Genomic DNA, 24958 nt, shown 5'->3' with positions numbered 1-24958 from the left:
TAAAACGACACCAAAATTTCAATCGGGACGACAGTTTTAAGCTGTCTCGTACGTGGGACCCTTTAATTAACTCGTCACGGTCTATACAACTGCCGCTTCACACCAACAAGGATACAGTGAGTACGGTTTGCTCCCAACCTGCAAGCCTACAACAAAACACGGAACCTCCTACGCCCCGCTACAACTTGCGTAGCCAAAATCGCTTATAACATCTCGCTGGCAGTTTCCCGGTGACCACGCTCATTGCAATTTGAAGCGAAACGTTCGGGGTGAGTACAGCAGTGAACTCACTTTATATTTATATATATATAACGCGGATAATCCGAAAACCCTAATAATGTCACTTTAAGATCACATTAATATTTTGGTTTTAAATTAAAATTTGGATATTTAATAATAAATTCACTATTAACTTTTAAACTGATAAACTACAGCCTTCTTTTTTTGTATATGAATGTGGCAATATCACATGAGATTTGACAGCTAATAATACAAGTTCAAGAAATTTTATCTCTCTCTCTCTCTCTTTCAAATGAGGGAATGAGGGAATTTTAGAAATATATATACAATACAATGGTGTGAATGACAAATTTGAGTGAAGTTGGTGGAGGTTGAATGATGGAATTTGAACGAATGGAACATGAAACAGGTTGAATTGAATCGCAAAATGCATGGTGCAAACACAATGCCCTTAAGACGATTACTTTTTTTACGTAGTTGAGCGTAGTTTAAACGTAGTTTGACAATATCTTAATCAGGTTTAAAATATATCAAAAAGTAGGTATATTCCTGTGTATTTTGTCTTCAAAAAGTGTAGTTAATCGCAAGAAAACAACAACAAATACTATAAAAAATAAAGAAACTATTTTGGTATAATTGTGCGCAAAATTGTTGCAAATAAAAAAAAATAAAGAAATTGGCACTCGAATTTCGAGGGCTGGGTCGGCTAGTACAAAAAAAAATGCACATACATAAATCTTGGAAAACTCACATTTCTCACTTTTTTTCGATGATTTCTGAGACAAACATTTTTTGGATTCATTTCTCAGTTTTCTTTCCCTTTCTTTAAATTGTTTCCTTATTATTTTGACGTTTGTTTTTTGGTGGTGTGCAGTTATAAAAGTGCTAAAAACATGAAAAAAATTGAAGAAAATGTTATTATCTTGCGCATGATTCACGAAATAATTTATTTTGAAATAATTTTTATCACAATTGAGTGATTAAAGACAATTTGCATTTTTGTGAAGTTTCAGTTGGATTAGAAAAATATTGGATTCATTATAGAAACTTGTCCCACAAAATTATTTTGTTTCAAAATTACATTTAGCCCTCAGAGATTTTTTCTTGGTGGGACGCGCCTATTCTATAAATATTTATACAATTTACAAACTTCCACCAACACCAAGTGTGAATTATATTTTTGTGTTTACATTCACTAACAATTTTTTTTCATCAGCATCAATAAATAGTCAAAAATATTGAGTTTCCCTAATACACACTCATACTGTTGTATTTACTTTCCTAATTTTCTTTCTTTATTTTCAGTTTTTGATTATTATTTTTATCAAAAAAAATACATAAAGGCTTGGCCACACCGGAGGGTACATACGGTAGCGGTACGGGTATTTATATGAAAAAATTCCACATCTGAACGTTGATGTATCAGTTTGGAATTTTTTTCATACAACTACCCGTACCGCTACCGCATGTACCCTCCGGTCACCGGTGTGGCCAAGCCTTAAATCCTTCTGCAAAAAAATTATCCTCTGAACATAAAAACTTAACCGGGTCCCAGAGCAGGGTAACTTTTTAACAGCTGCATTTTTTTTATTAACCACAATAGTGTCACAAACTTAGCCTCGGCTAAATATTTAACCCGATTCACACACTGCCTTAAATCGCAGTGTGTAATAAACACTAGAAATTTTTTCAAATGCGTTTACAGCTTAATCATTGAAACATCCAGATGTTCTTATCACGCACCCTTTGTTTCATATTCCATATTAGTCCATGGAGTTTCCAACTTTTGCATCTAGATGGCGCAACTAGTTAGATAATCCCTTTGACAGTTCTTGTCAAAAAGAAAATTTTTATACCCACCCTCGCAAAAGAAGTATAACTTCAAAAATAAGTTTTATTTCATAAAAAAGTCTACTAAAAGTGAGTGAATTAAAAAAAAAATAATTTAAAATATAGAATTAATTTAAATGAATTAAAAACTTTTTTCTAAATAGCACACAAGATATTGGAAATGTAAAAAATAAAATATTGTACAATAGAGAGGTTCGAACTAACGACCCTTATTTCACTGCACCACGGACTCACTTACGTAGAAAATAAACAAATTCAATTTTGAGGGAATAGCTACTATAATTTTGCAATTCTTCTGGACAGACCAACACCTGTGGCAAAAATGAATCGAATTGGTGACATATGTAGGTACATGTACAATGCGTATTGTTCACAGCATTTGCTTTTTTTTTGTGTATTTTTTTCTTTCTGTTCCATTTTCCCAGTTTGGCCTTCAAAGAAGTGTTTTGATTTCCTTCTTTCTTACTTTTGTATCAGCATGGCGTTGGGTTTACAGCCAACATTTGCTACTTTTTTTTCGCCAGGTTCTTTGAAGGAGGAAACAGAAAGCACATAGAGTTGAAAATATTATTTGATTGAAATGTTGATGCGGAGATTTCACAGCAATCTTGCGAGAAATTTTGCATGTGAGAAAAATATATAGGTCGTTTCAAATCAAAAGTCCTGACTCTGAGTTTATTTTCTCCTCCAAATAAACAAAAAACTCAATATAATTGCTCATTGCGACAAATCAACTCAAAAATAACAACAAATCATGCTTGTTTGAATAAAAGAAATGCTAGAGAAAAAATAAACAAACGAAAAATCTGAATTTGTTTATGAATGATTTCTATGGTGACGACTCTAAAATAATTGAAAAATAAAAATAAGATATTTACTGCCCAATTATACAAATGAAAAGATGTGAATAGAATTCAAAGGTATGAATTGCTATCATATAAACTGGACATTTCTGGTCCATCTTCAACTAGATAAATAATTAAATAATTGTATGTTTTTATTATTGCCCGCGGTTATGGAGTGATGCAAGCCCGGGAGACTTGCCTTCGCTTTCTGAGGCTAACCCAGTGAATCTCACAGACAGATCAATTAATTAAAATAGGGATATCAAGAACTGTTCTTCATTTTTTTAATCGTAATTTTAGAAAAAGTTCAGCTGCCTCATAAATGCTTTCTTCCAGCAAGCGATTGTGAGTTTTTTTTTATTTTTGCTCAGTTTTCCATGGGACTTTTGATTTGAAACGACCTATAATAATTCGAAATTGCTTTTAGCCTGCTTAAATAATTTATATTCGATTTGAAATTAAATAAAGGTATAAGTTTTTTGCTAGATAAAAGAAAAGGATGAAAAGCAATATTTTTTACGAAATGTTATTTTCATTTTCATTCATTTTAAGATAAAATAATTCATTGAATTTGGCAGCCAACCTAGCCAACTGAGAAGAATCGTCACTGCTAGTTACCTCAATTGTCGGAGAATTTCACACCTACAAGGATCTCAAGCCGCCCATTCTAGTTTTTGTATTCGCCCCAAAAAACCTGCTAGCCAAAACACGTCTCTTCAATGCCTCTCAATCTTTTACCAAAATGTCAGAGGGCTTCGAACGAAAACTTCTGATGTTTACTTAAACTCCCAAAAACTTCCTTTTTATGTATTCGCCTTAACTGAAACAAACCTTTCTGAAAACATTTCGAGCAATGAATTCTTTTCCTCTAACTTCAATATATTTCGTAAAGATGTCTGAAATACTTGCCATCAACGTTGAACTCAATCCTGTTTTACCTGCACCTCAACCTATCATGCCTGGCACTTCAATCAATGTTCCTGTTGTCTCTGCACCAACAACTTCGACAATATCACCACCTACAGCTTCTACTTCGGCTGACTCTCGTCATACTGCTCCTTTGAATGCAGTTCAATCACACTCATCATCCTCATCATCTGCCCAGCTCCAGGCTTCCGACCATCATTCAACTGATCCTCCAACAGATCCCGTTTCATCAACTTCTGCCTCTTCTCCTAGCCTTTCTGCACCGTGCACGGTATCTCCAATGGAGAAGTACATGATTAAAGGGTTACCCAAATCCACTGACGTCAAATGGCTCTCCAAGTGGTTCTCCTCCCATTTTAAAATTGACAATGCTCGTTTCAAGAAGATTTTTCAATCCGATAAATATAACACCTCAACTTTCTACGCATTCTTACCTAAAAAATATGAGTGGATGTTTTTCTCCCCTGGATCCGACGTGACGGAACGAGATGGTGTCGAGTTTCGTCGAATTAAAAATACTGCTCCCGCCCAGAAGGCCCGCGTATCTTTCAATCGTCCTCTTAGACCTGATCCGAACTGGCATCTTAAACTTGGAAGATATCCTGACTTTAACAATGTTCATCCTTTTCGTTCCCATAACACTTTTAATGCTACCCACAACTTTTCCCTTCCAAACACTCCCTCTCAACCAAAGCCTTCAACAATTCCTAATAGACGTGTTTCTTTTGACCCTTCAGATTCTTCTACGAGTAGCTGTCCCAACCCTAAATACTCCGTAAACTCCTCGGTAAAGAACTACCCCAATTTTATTCGATCTCACGTTTTAAACCCAACATCCTCTTCATCATACTCTACAACCTCCTCATCTTCTTACCCTGCACCCTCTTCTACTTTGAGTCCAACAGCTCATTCTTACTGTCCCCCAATCACTACAACGTCTGGACTTTCTCTCACCCATAAAGTTTCACAACAGTACCCCAACTGCTCCGTCTCAAACTCCTCCAGCCTTAATAATCCTCATATATCTTCACCCCCTTTCTTAGATCCTCTTACCCCACCAGTAGCCAAGTTAACAAAACATTTTGTTGACCTTAACGATGATGGTCGTTACGTCCTCTCACGTCTTCGTGATCGTAGAATATATGCTAACATTCGCCTGTATCTTGCTTACCTACATGACAAACATGACTCCGTTATTGTTGATGGGGTTACTAGAACAAACCTTATAGTTTCCATTCAACAAGAAGGTCTCCCTACCAACCCTGATTTGCTAAGATCAATTTACGTCCGATATCATGAAGAGTACAATCTCACTCCAGCTGATGTTGCAAATGATCTTGCGTCTTTCGCCTCTCATGTTAATTCAAATCGGATTTCTCATTTACAAAGAAGTCGGACCAATTTTAATAATTTTTTTCGTCCCTAAACCTCCTCAATCCCAAAATAATCATCCAGAATGTTTGTTTTTATACTACCAAAATGTCAGAGGTCTTCGCACTAAAACCTCATCTGTCTTTCTTAATTCTTCAACACTTCCCTATGATATTTTTGCACTCACTGAAACCAATCTTCTACCTAGCATTAACGATAATGAACTTTTCAACCCTGACTTAAATGTTTTTAGAGCTGATGGATCTTTGGATAATGATCTATCCCTTGGTCGTGGAGTTCTGTTAGCAATTCATAATCGTTTCGACTCATCACTCCTTAAAACTTCTGATTCCCCTTCTTTTGAGTTCGTCTGCGTCAAATCAAAAATTGGCAAATTTAATCTCTACACAGTTTGCTGTTATATCCGGCCTTGCCAGCCTATTGAATCATACCAGCTTTCAGTTGATGCTCTTGACTCTATCTTCGATGTCACCGACTCGTCGGATGTTGTCTTAGTTTTAGGAGACTTCAATTTTCCAAATCTTCAATGGACTCCCTCTGATGATGAATCTTACTTTTTGACTTCAAATGCCACAACAGATAAGGAAATCCTATTCACCGATTGCGTTTCTGACTTAGGACTTTTTCAACTAAGTGGAATCAAAAACAATTTAGGGCGGCAACTCGACCTCGTCTTCTCATCAGATGTAGATAACTGCATACTTTCTGCAAGCGATCACCTTCTTTCGACCCTAGATTCGTACCACCCTCCTCTATTTCTCACCTTTTCCTATAACTCCTCCCTTACTGTCATTCCATCTGAATTCCCAAATGTCTTCAATTTTCGCAAAGCAAACTTTTCGAAACTTAATGACTTACTACATGCTGCCAACTTTAGTAGTATCCTTGAAAGCCGCGATATTAATACTTCTCTCTCTCAATTCTATTCCATTGTCTTCAATTGTATAAGCCAATCGGTACCAACTGCCCCTCAAAAGAACATTTCCTCTAGTCCTCCGTGGTACAACAATGAACTCAAGTCACTCAGAAATAGAAGAAATAAACTCTGGCGCAAATATCTGCAATCTCGTTCTGGCTTTGACTTCTCGAATTTGCAGTGCTTGAACTTTTTGTTTTCTGAGTTATGTAACTCTCTCTATAATGATTACCTTTTAAAAATTCAATCCAACATACTATCCGATCCTAAAAGCTTCTTCCATTTCATTAACGCTAAAAAGAAATCGGATAGCTACCCTTCTACCCTTGCTTATTTGAACACATGCTCGGATGATCCCAAAATAATAACTAATCTATTTGCGCAATTCTTTAGCCAGTCTTTTTCTAATAATTCCTCACAACCGGACTTAGATTATTTTTCATATTTAGCCACTTGCACTCAAACGTCATTAACTTCCATTGTTATTCCCTCGTCCGTCGTTCTTGAAAAGATAAACAAACTCAAAGTTAAATATACTGGAGGTCCTGATGGTTTACCTTCAATAATTTTAAAAAATTGCTCTGCAAACCTACTACAACCCTTAACTGCTCTTTTTCAGCTCTCTATCTCAAAAGGGATCTTCCCTTCTCTTTGGAAATGTTCTTACATTATCCTGATCCATAAAAAAGGTCCCAAAAAAGAAATCTCTAACTACCGCCCCATCGCTAAACTATCATGCATACCCAAGCTTTTTGAAAGCATAGTCTATGACACAATGCTCTTCCATTGTAAGCAAATTTTCTCCCCTAATCAACACGGTTTTCTAACTGGTAGATCAACTACCACAAACTTAGTTGATTTCGTTTCCAGTTCAATTTGTGCCATGGAGGCTGGCAAAGAAATAGATGTAGTTGCAACTGACCTAAGCAAAGCCGTCGATAAAATCTCACATACCCTTATTCTCTTCAAACTAAAATCACTTGGTTTTCAACCCTCTTTTATTGCATGGATCGAATCATATTTAAATGGACGTCAGTATCATGTCCTTTTTAGAGGTTCAGAATCAATCCCAATCCTTGCAACATCTGGCGTTCCGCAAGGTAGCCATCTCGGCCCTCTGATTTTCATATTAACAATCAATGATGTCGATTGTGTCATAAAAGATTCTTCAATCTCAGTGTACGCTGACGATAAAAAATATATAGAAGTATCTCCTCCCTTAATGATACCCTCCTTCTTCAACGTGACCTAGACCGATTTTCTACCTGGTGTCAGAAGAACTTCCTTGAGCTTAATGTGAGCAAATGTCAAGCAATAACGTATTCACGTAAACGCTCATCACTTCTCCCTCGTACCTACTTTATTAATAATGAACCGGTCACACAAGTGGATTCTTTGCGAGATCTCGGAGTAATATGTGATAAGGAACTTAATTTCAGATCCCACATCACTAACTCGATAAATAGAGCAAACTCCGCACTCGGTTTTGTTAAACGTTGGTCCAAAGAATTCTCCGACCCCTATGTCACAAAAACTTTAGTAGTATTCCTCCTCGCCGGGTCTCCACTTTGACGTTGGTGAGGGGGCTTACGCTCGAACTTCAAGCGGGCTAGTAACGGTTTCTAGCTCTCGAGCAGTTTCCTAGCTACCAGCTAGGGTTTGGGCAAACTAAGAGAGGCCCACCCCTATGAATATCTATGGAAGAATTAACTACAATGAACACAACCATAGCGGGGATATACGCTAAACGGTCGGTAGAAGTCACGGCTGCCGGCTTAGGCTTTGCCTTACGGTCTCAATACCGAGAGGAGAAGTCGCCAGTGACAAAATTTTTTCATATTTACTTTTCTTTAATTTACCTGCTTATTTTTCTTAAACATTTTCTTTTTCTTTTTTCCTTCTTTGTTTTGTTTTCTTTTTATTTTCTCTTTAAGAACCAAGAAATATAAGCAGCGGAACGACCTTACACTGAAAAATATAATGAACAACAACAAGGTACAACAACTAACCGAGGAGGAGGAGGATTTACTTCTGCACCCCTTCTCGAATCTTGATATGGAAGACGGAGCTAGCGCGATTGACATCGATGATAGCACCAGCGAGATCTCAGTCGCTAGCTCCAATTTCTCGAACTCACCCAGGCGGAGCAGAGTCTCCAACTGTAGAAGGACCATCAACAGGTTGGGGAAACTCGACTGGAACCAGATGTCCGAAGAAGACAGGATGAGACTTCACAATGCTCGTGCCTTTATGGACAGAGAGGGCTTGGGTAAAGCTAGTCTTGCACCTAACCCCCCTCTTCAAAAGGTACGAGTAAAAAGACTGTGATGGGACCACCTGCTCCCCTTGTTCCAAAACAAGGGAAGGGGGTCATCCCATCTACGTCGAGTGCTATTGCCTCGATTGCAGACGAGCGAACGTCTCGTAAAGGAAAAACCGATCCAGTCGTGCGGACACACGTCGTTGCGTCTAACAATTCATCGGCCAAATCAGTTTTATCGCCTGCTGGTACGATTGATCAAGCGGGTGGGAAAGGCACAACTGTCGAGGGAAAAGATAAAGGGGGGTGCAAGGATAATTTGGTAGGCCGTAGGTTATCCAAAACACCACCAAAGAATCTGAAACCGCAAACCATACTATCAGGAACCAAACGGACCTGATCGTACGGACAAACGACGTTGTGCATAATATCCCATCAGATGAATCAGTCCTATCACCTGGTGGTACGACTGGTTTGGCGGGTGATAAAGACAATACTGTCGAGGGCAAGGATGAAATGGGGTGCAAGGATAACTTGGTAGGCCGTAGCCCACAGGATATCCAAAACACTACCACCGATTCCGAACCCGCAGACCGCACGATTAATACAACGTTCAAGAGCCTAGCTACGGTCATAGACAATAAGACCAAACAGCGTAAGGCTAGAGCTCTCGATGAGAGCGGGCTACGTCGCCGACAAAACCGCAACGCGGAAAGAATTGTCCGTCGCTTTGCCAAGAGGACTCCCGAGTCCCTTACTGCAAAAGAGCGAATTGCACTGGACAAATCCAAACAGCGTTTGCGTGCAGCGGAAGAGCAAGGAATCATAGAGATGCCTAGCACATCCAAAAGAGCTAGAAAGGACGTCGATTCACCTACCAACTCTTCGCCTAATAAGACGAAGAAGAGGGTAAAGATCTCCCGAGCTAGCGTAAAAGGCCACCAAGTCGCTATAGCTGATTATGGTAGGCCCACACGCAAGCCGACTTTTTTTTTTTTTTTTTTTTTTTTTTTTATAATTAACGCGCACTAAAGGGAGTTAAATACCCTTAATATGTTAAACACAGTGCGAGCTTCAGGAAAATAGGGAGGGATTTAAAAGGAGAAACCGATGCACATTAGTTTTAAAGTTCTGGACATTAAAATGGCAGGGAAAAACAGAGGCACACATTCGTGTGGTGCGGCTAAAGAAAGAATCTCTGTATTTGACGGTACGTCCGAAGTTGGGCTCAAGGGTAAACTGATGAGCATTCCTAGAAGCGCGAGTATTACGGTTAAATTTTTTCAGGGGAGGAATGCAACTAGCTATTTCATCTGAACATTGTTTATAAAAATAGCGATAAAACAAGGAGAGACATGACACATTACGTCGGTGGTCTAGGGACTCAATTGTCTCAGTTATCGATCTATCATCTATCATTTTGAAAGCACGTTTTTGTATTCTGTCCAAGAAACTCAAATACGTTATCGGAGCACCTGCCCAGATGTGACAATTGTATTCAAGTTTTGGTCGAATGTAAGCTTTATAGATTACAGCTAGATCAGAAGATGAGAAGAATTTCTTGCATCTTCGGAGAAAACCTAAACATTTCGCAGCGTTTTTGGCGACATCGAATATGTGTTCGTTCCACAGAAGGTGGTTTGTTACACTCATACCGAGAATGGAAAGTTTCTCAGTTTCCTCGATGCAAGTGCCACTCATTGATAGTGGCATGGGTGGAAGGTTCCGTTTTAATGATAGTAAGCAGCATTGTGTTTTTGATGCATTAAATTCTACACGATTTCTTATTCCCCATTGAACAATGCTGTCCAGGTCAGAATTTAATGAGCTTATCATATTTTGTCGTTGAAAATCCACATCCGAAGGACATGGGTGTGAATCTTCAAACGAATATGAAAAGCTGAGGGTACTATCATCTGCGAAACAATTTAATGGATTAGAAGTTTCAGAGAGCAAATCATTAATGAAAATGAGAAAGAGAGTCGGAGACAAAACGGAGCCCTGGGGCACACCAGCGTTTATTTTGTGGGTTTCAGACTTGAAACCATCCAATACGACTTGTATTGAACGGCCCGAAAGGTTATTTCTAATCCAATGAAGAAGAGAATCATCGATACCGAATGCATGCATTTTCGATAAGAGAGCTTGATGCCAAACTCTATCAAATGCCTTTGAAATATCAAGCGCAATAATCTTGCTTTCTCCAAAACGATGCAAAGATTTGTTCCACTGTTCGGTGAGATATACCATCAGATCACCAGTGGACCTATTGCTACGAAAGCCGTACTGCCGGTCATTAAGAAGCTTCCGTTCTTCAAGATATTTCTTAAGCTGGAAATTAATCAGCGTTTCCATGACCTTAGAAAGAAGGGACGTGAGTGCAATTGGTCGATAGTTGGAGGGTGAGGAGGATTCGCCTTTTTTAGGGACAGGCTGGACAAATGCGGTTTTCCATCCACTCGGAACGAGTCCAGTAGAGTAGGACAGATGAAAAAGCTTACGCAGTGGTTTTGCCAGCGTGGAAGAACACCTCTTCAGAACGATGGGAGGGATACTATCCGGGCCAGCGGATTTGTGTATGTCAAGGTCTTTCAGGACTCTTGCCACTGTACGAGTGCGAAAGAAGATTCGTTCCATGGAACCGTTTACACACTCAAGTACTGGAGGAGTCATGACACTGTCTGGCAGTGTAGAGTTGGCAGCGAACTGCTTTGCTAGGAGATTAGCTTTCTCAACAGAGCTTACAAAGGGAGTGTCATTGAAGACAAGCGTTGGAACCGCAGATGACGAAGAGTTTTTAATGTTTTTAGCAAATGACCAAAAATTTTTACTCCCTGTGGGACATTGAAGTATTTTTTGTCTCAATTTTTGATCATGCAGGAATTTGGTTCGTCGGATATAGGCGTTGCTGACCTTTCTAGCCTGTTTGAACTTTTTCCGGTTTTCCTCAGTGGGATTGGCTTTATAACAACGGAAACTTACCTCTTTATTCCTGATAACCTCTTTACAGCTCGAGTCAAACCATGCATTCTCTTTCGGTTTGATTGTTTTAACCCTATTCGGGATAAAATTTCTTATTCCGGAGAGAATTAAATTTGTGATCATATCTGCACTGGAATCAACGTCACTATCGAGGAAGCATAGCGACCAGTTAAAGTTTTTAAAGAAACCGTTGAGTCCCTCCCAGTTGGCTTTCTCGTATTGCCAAACAGTTCTCTTTGGTGATTTTTCTTTAACTGGATTTTTGAGACATGAGAAATTTGCAGATATGACACAATGATCTGACTTGCCTAGAGGCGATAATACACTAACAGTGTATTTATCTGGGTCCGAGGTAAGAAACAGGTCTAGGGTGTTTTCAGCTTGGCCCACAACGTCCGAAATTCGAGTTGGCTCGTCGACAAGCTGAGTTAGATGGTTTAACTCAGCGAAGATCTCAACATACCTTCCTTCGGGTGTTGTCTGGCCAGAATAGCGAAGCCACGAAGAATTGTGTACATTGAAATCGCCCGTAATGACGATTTCAGTGTGAGGATACAGGGAAACAATCCTTTGGATGGAGTCGGACAGAGCATCAAATTCGTTAGAAGTTGAATTACTGTCCAGGTTGGGGCTCCGATAAATAAAACACGTATGAATGATGCGCTTATTAACCGTGAATTTTAACCACATGAAATTAAAATTTGTGTTTACACACAGGCCGTATTGTGGTTGGAGTTGATAAGCTACATCATTTCTAATATATATGGCGAGACCGTGGTGAGAGAAGAATAATAGCACCAAGCAATACCCATTTAAATTAAATTCAGAACAATCTGAATTTTCACTTATTTGAGTCTCACCTAATGCCAAAACAGCTGGCCTGTTTTGTACAGTATAAATGTACACATCGCAGAAGTTCGATCTAAGCCCACGAATGTTGGCATAATCGACCCTGAATGTACCTACCATTTAAATATACCAAAACTTTTAAAAACCTTATCCGACAATTAACTATATTGAATATGTTATATAAATTCCAATTTGGGCTTCAACAAAACAAATTATCACTAGTGTTATGCCTTAGTGATAATTTGTATCGATCCGCCCCTGGTTATTTATCAACACACACAATAATCTATCTGGAAATCAAACTGATAACGATTACGGCATTTTGAGAAGAGGTTCCACTCGCGAAACCACAATCGTTATCAAGTCAGACTGCAAGAAGGATGGGGGGAAGGAAAAGAAAGGATTACTCGTATGCACTGAACACTGAAGGCAATTTGGGAGACGCGAGAGTTTTTTGTTTTTTTTTGATAAGCTGTTGATTGTGTGATGCTATTGCAGTGGTTGTTTCTATTGTTTTTTCACTTGGTGGGTATATGATTTTTTTTTGTTGTATTTAACACTAGGTATTTGCAAAGTGGGCATTTGTTGTTATTTTTTTTTTTTTCTTTTATTTCGGGAGAGGTATTTCGGTGTTGTTGTTGTTGGATATTTTCTTTTTTGTTACACTCGCGATGGATTTGAGAGAATTAATTTTTTTTTGCATTTATTTAATTTATTTTTTTAATTTGAATAGGGCTATTGATTTTTTTTTTTTATTATATTATTTTTTTCGGGGGAATTTTATTAAAAAAATTTAGTTGACACAGAAAAAACACTATTGTACTATAAACAATTAGTGACACGAGACAACTTTTCTTTTCCGACGGGACAAGACTTAATACGTGCGATACCGATGGGAGGCAGATCGGCACTGACTGAGGATGAATGGCATCTCCTTGAACTAAGGATCATGGAAGAGGTCAATGAGGCTATCGTCAAGAGCTGGACTGTTCCACTCTTCGGTAACCTCTAGACTGTCCACGGTTTCAAGGTGATGAATTGCGAGAACGATGAGTCTCTCGAATGGCTTCGTGAGTTCATCAAGAAAACGGCAGCTCCATGGCAAGGCGCCGACCTTCGTCTCATCGACGTAAAGGAGATTAAAGATCTCAACAGACCTCTAGGTAAGCTGTTGGTAAAAGGCCCAGCCCTTCCCAGCGAACGGCTTGAGAGATATATCCTATCTCTGAATAGTGATCTCTTAAGCAAAGATTGGGAAGTGGTTAAGAACGAGAGAACCAATGATGGCACCGAAGTTGTGGTAAGATTGATACACAATTCTTTACCACTCCTAAGGAAGTCTGATTTCAAGATACGCGTTGGAATCACTAGGTGCAAACTTAGATTGATTCGCAACGAGAGAAAACAGGTTAGTAATGCGTTGAACTTAAACTTCATTATATAAATGGAATTGAAAATCTTACAAATCAATCTTCATCATAGTAAAGCCGCAACCGCTAACCTTGTCTACCTCATGGAGAGTAGACAATACGACGTAGCCCTGATACAGGAACCCTGGGTAGTAAGAGGGAATATCAAGGGTCTACACTCAAAAGAACTACTGTTGTACAAGTCAAATCTTGACAGTCAAAATAGTAACCCTAGAACATGCATAGTAGCTAAGAAACAGTTTAATCTTTTTCTTCTAACTACTTACAGCAATATTGACCAGACTACGGTAAAACTGGAACGCGATGGGCTTCCAACGCTCATCTTATCTTCCACCTACATGCCGTATGATAGCATAGAAGGACCACCGGCAGATATCACTAAAACGTTGATATCTTTTGCAAGTAAGAACAAATTTGATATCATTTTAGGTTGTGATTCTAATTCACATCATGTGCAATGGGGAAGCACTGACATAAATACTAGGGGCGAGTCCCTCTTCGAATATATTATCGAAAATAACCTTGTGGTAGCTAACAGAGGCAACACCCCCACCTTTGTTACAAAAACACGTGAAGAGGTTCTTGATATTACTTTGACGAATAACTCAGACACTTGCCTATTAGAAAAATGGAAGGTTTTAGATGAAATCTCTTTTTCCGACCATAGGCTAATAGAATTTTATATCCCTGATGCTGATAGGCACAATAAGCCCTTTAGGAATAATAGACGTACCGATTGGCAGGTATTCAATAGGGAAATAGTTAAGAACCTCAGTCCCCTGAGGACTGATAATAATCTAGACCCAAATGGCTTAGATAAATTGACAGAGGAATTCACAGGAATTCTACGCGATGCATTGGACAAAAGTTGTCCTCTTATTACCGCGACGAAGAAAAACAACAAACCACCCTGGTGGACAGTTGAGCTCAGTAACATAAGAAAAGAAAACGCACTAGAGCTGAAAGTGATTGGGAATCCTACAAAACCAGTCAAAGAAAATTTAAGACAGAAACTCAACGAGCCAAACGATGTTCTTGGAGAAACTTTTGTAGTACTATCGAATGTACAAATCATTCGGCAAGACTAAGGAAGATCCTCTCCAAAACAATCACTCCTATAGGCTCCCTAAAAGGGCCTGATAACCAATGGACTGAATCTTGTCAAGACAGCTTAAAACTCCTGGTGCAAGCTCACTTCCCAGGTAGTAACTCTGAATTGGAAAATGTTTCCACAAACTCTTTGCACTCATTTTGTGAAATTCCTAGAGAAATTATTACGAAAGAAAAGTTGATCTGGGCCATCAACTCCTTCTCTCCTTATAAATCTCCAGGCCTGGACAGCGTCTTCCCCTTGATGCTGCAAAAAAGTAGTGAATTCATTATTCCATACCTGATCTCAATATTCCAAAATAGCCTACAACTGGGATATGTCCCTAAAACATGGCGTGAAGTCAAAGTTGTCTTTATACCAAAAGCTGGTAAATCCAGTTACACAGAACCAAAAGATTTCAGACCTATCAGTCTAACTTCTTTTACACTCAAAACTCTTGAAAGATTAATCGATATACATATCCGCAGTTATTTAAGACCGGAGACTATATCACCCTTTCAGCATGCATACACAAAAGGTAGAAGTGTAGAAACAGCCTTACACTGTGCAGTCAGAACAATAGAAAAGTGACTTGTGGTTAAAGAATATACCCTCGCAGCATTTCTAGACATAGAAGGAGCATTCAATAATGTTCATAATAGTGCAATTGAAAAAGCACTCACTGATCTTAAAATAGAAGACACGATAAAATGGATCGTGTGCATGTTGAAAAACAGACAAATAAATAGTGAATTAGGTGGGTCACATATAAAAATGTACGCATCTAGAGGAACTCCGCAAGGCGGTATTTTATCACCTCTTCTTTGGATTTTGGTGATGAATGAGATTCTCATCAAACTGAATAACAGCGGTGTCAAGGTTATAGCCTACGCAGACGATCTAGCTCTTCTAGCGACAGGTAAATACCTAACCACTGTAAGCGAACAATTAGAAAGCGCATTATCCAAGGTCAGTAACTGGACCAGGAGATGCGGTCTCAAAGTAAACCCCCTTAAAACAGAAATGGTACTTTTCACAAACAGAAGGAAAATTCCTCCTTTTGCAGTGCCAAAAATTGATGGCACCCCACTTAAGATTTCGGATAAAGCGAAATATCTCGGAGTGATCTTGGATAAGAAACTTAACTGGGGTCCAAACATTCAAGAAAGATATAAGAAAGCCACGTTTGCACTTTACTCATGCAATCGAATTCTTTGCAGAAACTGGGGACCAAATCCTAAAATAATCATGTGGATGTATACCGCCATTGTCAGACCCATTCTGACTTATGGCAGCTTAGTCTGGTGGCAAGCTCTGGAGAAATCCACGAACTTGAAGACCCTAACCAAAGTACAGAGAACAGCATGCATTAGCACTACGGGGGTGATGAGGTCCACTCCAACCGCAGGGCTGGAAGCAATCCTTAATCTCACTCCCTTAGATCTATTTGTACAAGAATTAGCAGCAAACAGCGCCCTACGACTCAGTCAAACCAACATTTGGAATACTAGTCAAAACGGCCACACTGCGATCCTTTCTAACTACGTTGGCAACAACGTAAGTACAGATTACATGACCCCTTACTTAGACTTCAACAAGTCTTTTAATGTCAGTTTCCCAAACAGACAAGATTGGGAAAACAGTGTACCTTTCTCAAATGAGTCGATTATCGCCATCTTTACTGATGGTTCGAAAATGAATACTGGGGTTGGTGCAGGTTTTTACTCAGAAAACCTTAACCTTGCCAGTTCTTTCAGGCTCCCCGATCACAGCAGTGTCTTCCAAGCCGAGATATTGGCAGTGAAAAATGCTGCTAAACAAATAGCCATGATGGCGATATCACCTGCTGGCATCACCTTTTTCATTGATAGCCAAGCGGCAATAAAAGCGATTTCTGCCACCTTAATCAAGTCAAAGCTTGTTTCTTGCTGTCGCGAATAGCTTAGGGTTCTTGGTATGCAGCATAATTCTAGGAAACTACTTCTTTAATGAATTAGAAGAACTTTCGGAACTTTCAGGCAATAGCCTACTGAACTTTGTAAAGTCCTCCAAATGGCTCGAACAACCATAGCATTCATAGGTTATCACTTTTTCATGAAGTTACAATACTTCAGGGTATCACAAGGGATCTACATTGATCTAAGTGTGACGGTAACAAGATCAACTGTCAGCCCATTTAACCTAACCTAACCTATGTCACAAAAACCCTTTATCTAACATTTGTCAGACCTCTTCTCGAATATGCTAGCCAGGTATGGTCCCCATTTTATGCATCTTATTCACTTCGTATAGAAGCCGTCCAACGTAGATTTCTTCGATTTGCTCTGCGTGGTCTTTCCTGGCCTGATAGATTTAACCTCCCACCTTATGTTGATCGTTTAAAACTCATAGATTTACAACCCCTTGATATACGCCGTAAAGATGCTGACATTGTTTTCATCCATCAACTTTTAACTGGTAATATCGATTGCCCTGCTCTTTTGCAAAAAATCTCCCTCTGTACCAACCCGAGAAATCTAAGATCTGTTTCTCTTTTTGTTCTTGACTATCACCGTACAAATTATGGATGTAACGAACCAATGAATCGCATGCTACGTACCACTAATAGCGTGGATAACTCTTTTGATTTCCACCACACCAAACATTCTCTAAAAACCTCTCTCTACAATATTTTCTTAACCCCAGAACCTCCCTAATTTATCTTCCCTAAAATTAATTTAGTTCTTAAGTATTTTTATCATCTAGTTTAAAGTTTTTTTTTGTAAACAATAGTTGTAAGTTTCTATGCTTGTATTAAGCTAATAAATAAATAAATGTCCTAGCCAGTGACCATAATAACATTGGCCATTCTGGTCATGGGGTTCTGCTGGCATCGAATATATTAGTCTTGACTCGTCCTTGTTTAATATCCCAAATATTTCTTATCTCGAGCTAATATGCGCAAAAACTAATCAATAAACGGTGTCTTTTTATTTTGTGTTGTTATTTACCTCCGGCTCAATACAGCGCATTTGACAAAATTTCCCATACAATTATTTTGTTCAAATTAAAAAAGCTCGGGTTTCCTCATTATTTCATATCATGAACAAGGTCCTATTTAATTGGCCGAATTCTTTTTAGAGACTGTCTGTCTAAGTCTTTTCCCACTATATCCGGCGTCTCTCAAGGTAGTCATTTAACCCCCCTTTTTTTTGTTTTGCTATTAACGTCAGTTGATATGATTTTTTCTCAAATGACTTAGAAATTTACGCCGACGATAGGTATGAGAATTTCAAAAATAACTTCCTCACCTGAAAATTAACTTGTTCTTCAAAGCGAGTTGTATATTTTCTTAACCTGGTGCCAAAAAAAAAACTTTAGAGCTTAACATCAAATATTGTTAAGCTATAACTTTTTCTCGAAAACGTTCCATTGCTTCTCTTAGGCAATACAAGATAAACGACTAACCTGTATCTATTGTAACTTCTATTCGCGATCTTGGTATTATTCTGGATTCACAACTCAATTTCCGTACGCACTTCGACATTAACTTTAGTAAAGCTGACTCAGCTCTTGGCTTCGTAAGACGTTTTTTGAAAGAATTTTCTTGTCCATATGTCACCAAATCCCTTTATGTGACATTCGTAAGGTCAATCCTCGAATGCGCCTCCCAAGTCTGGTCACCGTACCACCAAGTCCACATTGAACGTATTGAAGCTGTTCAGCGTAGATTCTTACGTTTCGTGGCCTTGGTTGGGACGATCCTTTTAACCTACCTCCTTAACTATGAGGACCGACTGAAACTGTTAAAATTACGGACCCTTCGCTCGCGTCACAGTGTGCAATTTTACATATCTAGTGGAACTTTATTAAAATTCGAAGTTTTCCGAATATAAATATTTTGATTTATAATGAAAGGTTAAATTCTATACTATGAAATGTTAACAAGGTTAGTTTTAACTAGATGCGACCTTCTGCAAAGTCATGAACATAAGATTAAAATAAGAAAAAATATATTTAAAATTAGATAATTTATTTGAGTGAAACTAATAGTTGTGTATTTTATTATTTATCAAAGTCAAAGCTAGCTGGACAAACATTTTTTTTTTAATTATTTTTTGGTATTCTATTATGATGTTACCATAAAAACAAATGTGTTGTTAAGTCTTAAAATGGAAGAAAATTTAATTTTGTTTCAAGACCTTAGGCCCTTTATTTCAATTATTTGTTCTGACTTCGTCAAGCGTTTTAAAAATGTATCCTTCGTGAAATGGTGCTTAGGACCTCGCTCAATATTCTATTTATCAGAATCCGTTAAGGGTGTTTGTGAACAGCTGCGGCCCCCATACAATATTTTTTTTTTTTGTTCAGATTTATAGGCCAAAAACGTATTTTTGATATTTTCAAAAATCGTAAATCAGATTTTTGTGAATCGCAAATTACTTTTTTAGACTCCTCATGATAATATAAGACAAAAAGATTAAATAAAATTTTTCGATATCTCGCTTCGTTTTCGATGTCGGCTCTTCCCCATCTATTTTGTACATATGTACTCCGATGCCTCATATCGGACTTATAATTAGATATTATATCTGAAAATCAATAAGGCACTTGTAGAAATACTTATTCAATATAGTTAAACTGGTTTTCATAGCAAAAATTAAGTGTACTTGGAACCACGAATTTACCTCCGCTAGATTGGCAAATTTGCACACTGTGCGTCGCGATACTGTCGATATATCATATACTAATTATCATTTATTGTCCTTGTTTGGTCCTTAACTTATCTTACAATACAAACGCTCGTCAGCCAAGATCGGTGCCTTCTTTCCATTTATCCTACCACCTTGCTGACTACGGCTTTAATGAACCCTTGACGAGCATGCAACGTAAATCAAAAAAAGCGTGTGTGTACACATGTACACGCGATTGAAGTTATACTTCTCACTAACAGAAGTTCCGCTGGGGTACTCCCTGGGTTGGTATGTTCAATGCGGATTTTTATAGATCAGAACAGGACAGCACAGCACAGTTTCGTGAGAAACGTCAGAACAAGTTAGAACAGTCATTTAAATGTCAGTTGTCAAAATAAAAAAAAAAAAAACAAACAAATTGTAAATTATACATTATATTGTTTATCGTTTCTCGTTTATTTTTTTCTATTTTTTTTTTGTGTTTTTACTGCAAAAAATATAATTAAAATTTGTTTTTAGTTATAAAAACCACGAGCACTCGAGAAATATTCGCACAATTAAATCAAAACAAAAAATTAAAGCTTTGCTTTTGACACTTCTCACGAATCTGTTCTAACCTGATCTGACTCAAAAGCAAGAACAGAAAATCCTGTTCTAAACTGTTCTAGATTTGTCAATGAACATCAGCAAACTAGAACAGTTCAGCACAGAAAAAACTCAATGAACAGCAAAAAGCTGTACTTTTCTGCCTAGAACAGTCCAGCACAGCGTCAGTGAACACAGCTAATATGAAACTGTCAATTTTTTAGACTGGGGATGAAGTGATCTTAAAAGCTACGCAAAATAAAAATAAATAAAAATGGCGGCCACTTGTTTTTATTATTATAATTTTTTTTTTTTTTCAATTAATCACTTTTTGATTACGTTAGGTATTATTTTTGTATTAAATTTAAAATTCTTTCTATATGAAATACGACCTACGACATTTTTCGTTGTTGGTTTCACGTGAAATGCCCCATTTTTCATTTCATTTTTTTTCAATTGAATCGTTTATTTCAGAAACAGCATAAGTCCACTTTTTCCAAAAATTTTTTTTTTGGAAATTTCTCATTAATGTATAGTTATTCATCTTCTGAAAAAAAATTAAGTATGTCAGACCCCCCAAGATACGAAAACTGAAAGAAAAGGGTTCAAAATATATGGACAAAATTTCACCCGGTGACAACATTTTTGACTGTTAAATACATGACTTTTTACCAGTTTTAAATTATTTTGGCAGCAATCTTGACACGCATCCCCTTTTGTTATATATCTATAAAAAGGTAATGAATTACTCTATCTATATTAGAGTGACCGCAAGAAATCGATTTTCGAAATTTAATCGGGGGAACCCCATAAAATGTTCCGCCTTTACAGATTTTTAGATAGCCAAAATTTCAGCTCGATTGGATAACTCTAAATGGTGCCGACACTCGCTCAAAGTATCAAAAATCTCTGTTTTTTCACTGTTTTTCCAAGAAAATTAGCTCTAGCTCCCAAACAAATCGGGTTATTTTCACTTTTTATATATTAAATTAAAGGTAGTGTTGCTACACGTAATTCAGATGCTAAATTTGCTTAGTTTTACTAAAAAAGAAAAATATTGTCATCAATTTAAATTTTCAGTACTTACCTCAAAAAGAGCTGAAGGGCAAACTCGATTTAAAATGAAACTTTTTTTTTAAACTGTTTTATTTAAAAAAACCAAACATTTAACAGAATTCTAAGGCTGTGTGTGAATTGCGTTTAATAGTACACCGTGTAAAATTTTTGACACAATTGAGGTGAACAAAAAAATTTCAGCTGTATGGCTTATTGTTTAATATTTTTCTCTGCCTCTTTTCTGCTATGAAAATCCTTTTTAATAAAAAAAAAAAAACAAAACAAAACCATCTGCAAAAAAAATTTAACTCAAATTTAGCCAAGTCCCAGAGCCCAATAAAATTTTAACAGCTGAAAATTTTTTTATTCACCTCAATAGTGTCAAAAATTTTACACTATGTTAACTATTTTACGCAATTCACACACGTCCTAAAAACAAAAAAAAATAACATCGTGTTACATTTTTTATACATAATTAATGAAGTAATTACTAAAAAAATTTAATCAAGAGATTTACAAAGTAGTTTTGGAAGCATCAGGATACAAATTTTCGGTACTCACTGACTACTTGAAGTACATATTGTTTTTGTTCCTCATCTTTAGTTAAAAGGTTATTAAAATCGGTTATTAATTTGACTCCTCTTTCTGTCATGTCATTTACGACTTTAAGTGATTGCACTTTTTTAAAGCCATCTTTAAAATGCGGGTTTTCGGGCCAAAGATTTGGAGGTTCTTTGAGAAAACTTGTGTCTATTTTCAATCGGCAAATTGTTCATCTTCATGTGTCTGTAGCTTTGGATTTACTATTCTGTTGGTTTCCGTTTCACTGGTTTTCAAAATTATGTTGGCCGTTTCTAATTTTTCGCAATCTCGTAAAGTTAGGTCAAAGAACGCCAGACCTGCCAGCTCTGAACTCAAATACCATAAATGGTTTGAGAATTTAGCAAGAGCCTTCTCTGAAATATCTTTGTCTATCTTGCGGTATTCAATGTTATTACGCAAAAGATCAAGATCTTGTTTAGGACCCAGATAAGCTCTTGGGGCATTAAACCAAGCAAAAGTTTTTCTTGTCGAATGTAAGTTTGATTTTGAAACTACAACGTCAATTGGATTTTGCCCTAGTGCTTCTATTGTAGCTATAATTATGTGAAAAGCATTTCTATCAGATGCCTTACATCGATCCAATAACATAGAAAGTTTCATTGTTAATAGCTCTTTCACCCCACGACTATACCTCATACTTTTGCTACCCGAGGGCCCAGAGATAGAGAAACATCCATTCTATCCCAATCCGCAGAATAAAACAGTTAAAAAAAAGTTTAATTTTAAATCGAGTTTGCACTTCAGCTCTTTTTGAGGTAAGTACTGAAAATTTAAATTGATGACAATATTTTTCGTTTTTAGTAAAACTAAACAAATTTAGCATCTGAATTATGTGTAACAACACTACCTTTAATTTAATATATAAAAAGTGAAAATAACCCGATTTGTTTGGGAGCTAGAGCTAATTTTCTTGGAAAAACAGTGAAAAAACAGAGATTTTTGATACTTTGAGCGAGTGTCGGCACCATTTAGAGTTATCCAATCGAGCTGAAATTTTGGCTATCTAAAAAATCTGCAAAGGCGGAACATTTTATGGGGTTCCCCCGAAAAAAATTCGACAAAAAATTTTTTCTATGGGAGTTGCGGTCACTCTAATCTATATCTATTAAATTTATTAAAATTGTACTCAAGATTCAAAAGTTATAGCCAGATTTCTGGTGGTGGCAGCATTTTTAACTCTTGAATAATATGACATTTTACCAGTTTTAAATTATTTTGGCAAACATCATGACACGCAAGCCTTTAAGTTATCCATCTATAAAAAGGTAAAGACTTACTCTATCTAATGCTATTTAATTTATTAAAATCGAAAGTAGGGTTCAAAAACTATAGCTAAATAAAAACAAAAGTTTTACCAAAAAAAATTCGTTTATTTCAGAAACGACATAAGTCCACCGACTTTAAAGGCTTAAAAACCCGCAAAGACCTAGTTACGTCTCAGACGTCACCTCCCGCCATTAATCCACTATTCCCCACCTATCCCCTCGCCTAACGGTACTTATAAATTCCATAACGGATTCCCACGCCATTTTGGCTTACCTTGCAAAACGTATCCATAACACGGTGTTACAAAAATGAGGTTTTAAAATATACGCGGGCGGAGACCTATCAGGTTTTGTAGAGCTAGTCGCACTGAATACGAAACGGTATTTGAAAATCCCCTAACACCCCCAAAATCTGGAGTTACGGGCAAAAAACGGTTTTTTGGACCTTCACCCATTGAAAAAATTCTAGCTTCGACAATTTTTTACCCATTTTCGATTTTTTTACAGTTTCTGATAGAAGATAAATATACTTTTTTAACAATGTATAAAACATGTAACTCGGTTAAACCACTTAGAATTTATAAGATGTCAAAGTTCAAAAATTCAATTTTTTTTGTCATTTGCCCAACTTCGGCATCAATTTAAAGTATATGTTTTCAAAACAACATGCTATTTAAAAAATATATTCTAAAACTATATCTATTTCCCAATTGATCGATGTATTTTTTATGAAAATCACTTCAAAATTGGCTTAGAAAAAAAAATTTTTCGATTTCAACCCAGATACAGAAATTCGAACTTTTAGGTATAGAACAAAAATGTTGTTTCGGCACGTAGTAGGATAAGTTGGACGCCAGGATTTGATTAAGGGTTTTTGTAGAGGAGCTCAATACAAACATTTTTTTTCTTTAAGAGGGGGATCTATCTCCCCCCGTTTAGGTGGGAGGGGCATTTTTCTAAAAAAAAATTATCAAAATAAAAAAAAATTATTAAAAAACAACGGCAACATTTACAGTAATAAATGGTACCATTTCCAAAAGGCAAAATTGTGCATTTGATTCTAATTTTTAAATCAATATAATATTACAAATAGTTTTTGAAATAATCGATTTCAAAGTTAAAAATAAGGGAAAAAAAAAATTTTGAAAACTCATTTTATACTATTTTTGTCCAGACTGTGAATTTTAGTAAATAAATTACTTAGACAGAAAACTGCCTCAATTAATTCCTTATCGAACAGTGAAAACTATATGTTTCTATGTCTTCTAGTTTTTGAGAAAATTGAAAAATAAAAACAAATAAAAACAAAAAATATTTTGAAAAAAGAAAAATCTGATAAAATAATTTTCCAATTTTCCCAAAAACTAGAAGACATAGAAACATAAAGTTTTCACTGTTCGATAAGGAATTAATTGAGGCAGTTTTCTGTCTAAGTAATTTATTTACTAAAATTCACAGTCTGGACAAAAATAGTATAAAATGAGTTTTCAAAATTTTTTTTTCCCTTATTTTTAACTTTGAAATCGATTATTTCAAAAACTATTTGTAATATTATATTGATTTAAAAATTAGAATCAAATGCACAATTTTGCCTTTTGGAAATGGTACCATTTATTACTGTAAGTGTTGCCGTTGTTTTTTAATAATTTTTTTTTATTTTGATAATTTTTTTTTAGAAAAATGCCCCTCCCACCTAAACGGGGGAGATAGATCCCCCTCTTAAAGAAAAAAAATGTTTGTATTGAGCTCCTCTACAAAAACCCTTAATCAAATCCTGGCGTCCAACTTATCCTACTACGTGCCGAAACAACATTTTTGTTCTATACCTAAAAGTTCGAATTTCTGTATCTAGGTTGAAATCGAAAAATTTTTTTTTCTAAGCCAATTTTGAAGTGATTTTCATAAAAAATACATCGATCAATTGGGAAATAGATATAGTTTTAGAATATATTTTTTAAATAGCATGTTGTTTTGAAAACATATACTTTAAATTG

General features: G+C 36.7%; 1 protein-coding gene across 1 annotated transcript in view; it reads right to left on the bottom strand.

Annotated features, from left to right (window-relative positions):
- LOC129905254 (locomotion-related protein Hikaru genki-like) overlaps positions 1 to 24958 on the bottom strand; it is a 508020-nt gene that overhangs the window by 84035 nt on the left and 399027 nt on the right. The window lies entirely within an intron of this gene.

The sequence above is a fragment of the Episyrphus balteatus genome, chromosome 1 (genome assembly GCF_945859705.1).
Source record: "Episyrphus balteatus chromosome 1, idEpiBalt1.1, whole genome shotgun sequence".
Classification (NCBI taxonomy): Eukaryota; Metazoa; Arthropoda; class Insecta; order Diptera; family Syrphidae; genus Episyrphus; species Episyrphus balteatus.
This window is presented reverse-complemented; position numbering and strand designations above follow the sequence as displayed.